Below are 3,830 nucleotides of genomic sequence, written 5' to 3' on the forward strand. Positions count from 1 at the left end.
CTAGGCTGGGAGAAGGTGACAGGGCTGGGCAACCTGAGGTCCCTCCCCTCAGTGACTCAGGGCCCAGCTACCGATAGGGTAATGAGCGGTAATTGTGAGTCTGAGAGTCTCTGTCGAAACAGAGAGTGAACTGCATCAGGGAGGGAGGGAGAAATGGATGAGGTGATGCAAAAGGGCTCCCATTTCCCAACCCCAGGCATTCGGGGCGCTGGGTGGGGGCAGGGGCATTCAAGGAGACAGGTTGTCAGTGGCTCCTGGAGGCGGTGGGGTGGGGGCAGACTTAGAAAAGAGGAGTTACTGGCAGGACCCCACCAGGGGAGTAAGGACAGGGAAGCCCCAGGGGACAGGACCCACCCAGGCTCAGCCAGCCTGGCTCAGGGGCTCCAGAGTGACAGGCATAGCCCATCGTCGGCCTTTTTTGGTTTCAGCACCTCAGCCTCTCCTCTCCCTCTCCCCTCCCGCATTGCCACCTACAGGTGACTGCCCTGTTGTTCCTCCACACCTTCCAGCCCGAGAGAGAGACTGGCTGCGTGTCAGCTTCTGACGTTCTGGGGAGAGCCCCCGGGGGGACCCTCAGTGCTGGGGAGGGAGGTGGCTGTCGCCCTTTGAGTGGTCAGCAGGGTGTCTCAGCGTTCGGGCTGCTCCCGGCTGAGAAAGCTGGGCGCGGAGCAGGACGGCCGGGCGCGCCAGCCACCCCCAGGGAACGAGTGGGAGGAAGGCCAAGGGAGGGAGCCGCTGACCCAGGCGCCCATCCTGTTTACGCAGCCCTGGAGGGGCACGTGTGAGTATGAGCACCTATGAGGGGCGGGACTGGGCCAGCTCACCCCACCCATCCCCCAGGCCAGGGGCCAGGGCAGCAGTGGGAAGCGAGGAGAGGGTAACACAAGGTCAGAAGTCATCCGTGAGTGCCACAGCCCTCTCCCCAGTCCCAGCTCGTGATACAGAACCTGGGAGCCTCCCCCCGCCTCACCTCTGCCCAGCAAATGTGGCTGCTTCTCTATTCCCAGGGGCCACAGGTTCTCCCACTGTCTCGTATCACTGGGGTTCATCACCCAGTTAGGAGGGGCCAGTTTCCATCAGCCTTTCTCAATGTCTCTCAGTCAGTCTCTCCCTCCTCTCTCCACCCCAATATCCGCACCCCAGCTTGTAACATCCAACACTTCTTACCTTGTAAACACAATCCCCATCTGTCCTCCTCAGCTCCTACTTCCCTGTTATTCCATCTCTTACTCGTTAATGATGATAATAATAATGGTGGTAATAATAACAACAATAATAATAATTACAGCTCCAGCTTATCAGCGCTTCTCGATGTACCCAGCATTGGACTAAGCACAAGCAGTTTAAGAATTATACAACTCTAGGAGATAGTTCTTTTTTTTTAGAGACAGGGTCTTGCCCAGGCTGGAGTACAGTAGCACACTCGTAGCTCACTGCAGCATGGACCTCCTGGGCTCAAGCGATCCTCCCGTCACCCTCCCAAGTAGCTGGGACTACAGATACACACCACCACGCCCAGCTAATTTTCTTTTTTTTCTTTTTGAGACAGAGTCTTACTCTGTTGCCCAGGCTGGAGTGCAATGGCACAATCTTGGCTCACTGCAACCTCTGCCTCCCAAGTTCAAGCGATTCTCCTGCCTCAGACTCCCAAGTAGCTGGGATTACAGGCACCCGCCACCATGCCAGGCTAATTTTTGTATTTTTAGTAGAGACAGCATTTCACCATGTTGGCCAGGCTGGTCTCGAACTCCTGACCTCGTGATCTGCCCGCCTCGGCCTCCCAAAGTGTTGGGATGACAGGCATGAGTAAACAGTGGTATTACATCATACTTGCTGCAGCTCCTGCACTCTTTGTTTTTTGTTGGTTTATTTGTTTTGTTTTGAGATGGAGTCTCCCTCTGTCGCCCAGGCTGGAGTACAGTGGCACAATCTCGGCTCACTGCAACCTCCACCTCCCAGGTTCAAGCAGTTCTCCTTCCTCAGCCTCCCAGATAGCTGGGATTACAGGTGCACACCACCATGCCCAATTAATTTTTGTATTTTTAGTAGAGATGGGGTTTGACCACATTGGACAAGCTGGTGGCGAACTCCTGACCTCAAGTGATCCGCCCACCTCAGAGTGCCAGAGTGCTGGGATTACAGGCATGAGCCATCGCGCCCGGCCACGTGCCCTGTTTGTTAAGAAGGAAGATTAGCAAGGATGAAAGAGGTGTTCTGACTCACCAGCACAACTGGACATGGGGTCTTTCTCAAGGGTAGGTCCAGGCCTCAAGAAAATAACACTAATAATAAATTTTTTCAAAAATAAACATAAATGAAATCTTTCTCTTTAACACAGTCAGAGAGCTTAAAAGAAAATTGAGAAGAAAGTAAGTTTCTCCCTGTGTGATTCAGTTATTCAAAGCTGTGTCCACGGATCACCTCAATTCTCCCACGCCACCAACAGGCCCATGTTCTACTGCTAGGAAAAAATTGCCCTCAGACGTCGCTGGACCTGAGGAGCCACCGCAGGTCAGCCCTAGGGCATCCTTATTAAATACCTAGTGTGAACCAAATAAAATATTAGGTGCTTTCAGATACATGATCTCATTGAATCCTCAGTATGACCACAAGAGGTTAATATTATTTCCATTATACAGATGAGGTAACTGAGGCCCAAGTGGCTCAGCATCACACACAAAATCATATGTGAAAAGACTGTGGTAAAATAGAGTTGTCAAAACTTGAGCCAGGCACTTTGGGAGGCTGAGGCAGGTGGATCATCTGAGGTCAGGAGTTCAAGACCAGCCTGGCCAACATGGTGAAAACCCCGTCTCTACTAAAAATACAAAAATTAACCGAGTGTGGTGACAGGCACCTATAATCCCAGCTGCTCAGGAGGCTGAGGCAAGAAAATTGCTTGAACCTGGGAAGTGGAGGTTGCAGTGAGCCAAGACTGCACCATTACACTCCAGCCTGGGCAACAGAGCGAAACTCCGTCTCAAAACAACAACAACAACAACAAAAACTTGAGCCGGGTCAGTCTGACTCCAAACAGCTTTCTCTCCTCCATCACCATGCCACCCGTGTTCTTACGCGTGATGGCACCCACAAATCTGACATGCCTATGTCATGTCCAAGGCCCTCTGGTCTCAGTTCTTCTCGTTAATTCACCACATCATTCATTCAGCAAATGTTTATGACTACCTGCTCCGTGACACGCCTATTCCGGACACTGGGGATACAGCCTAGAAACCATTCTCCAGCTAAGTGACACCGCGTAATCCCAGCCCACGCCTGCAATCCCAGCACTTTGGGAGGCCGAGGCAGGTGGATGACTTGAGGTCAAAAGTTCGAGACCAGCCTGGGCAACACAGAGAGACCCCATCTCTAAAAAATGTTTTTGAAAAAGTAGTTGGGTGTGGTGGTGCACGCCTATAGTTCTAGCTACTCCAGAGGCTGAGGTGAGAGGATCGCTTGAGCTCTAGAGGTTGAGGCTGCTATGATCGCACCACTGCACTCCAGCCTGGGTGACAGAGTGAGACCTTGTCTCAAAAAAAGCATTCTCCTTGCAGAGTTTACATTCACGGTGGGGGGAGTTGGGCAATAGGTGACAGAGAGGTGTTTTAAATAGGGTACTCGGGAAAGGCTCTTTGAGATGTGACCTGTGAGCTGAGCCCTGCAGGGAGTGGAAGAGTGAGCCGTGGGGATTAGCTGGGGCTAGTGGATTCCAAGCAGCGGGAACAGCCATGCAAAGGCCTGGAGGCAGGAGCCTGCCTACTGTATTTGAGAACCATTGTGGCTGGAGCAGTGTCGGGATGGGAGAAGCTAAAGTCAAAGAGGGAAAGATC

The sequence above is a fragment of the Macaca nemestrina genome, chromosome 20, assembly GCF_043159975.1.
Source record: "Macaca nemestrina isolate mMacNem1 chromosome 20, mMacNem.hap1, whole genome shotgun sequence".
Classification (NCBI taxonomy): domain Eukaryota; kingdom Metazoa; phylum Chordata; class Mammalia; order Primates; family Cercopithecidae; genus Macaca; species Macaca nemestrina.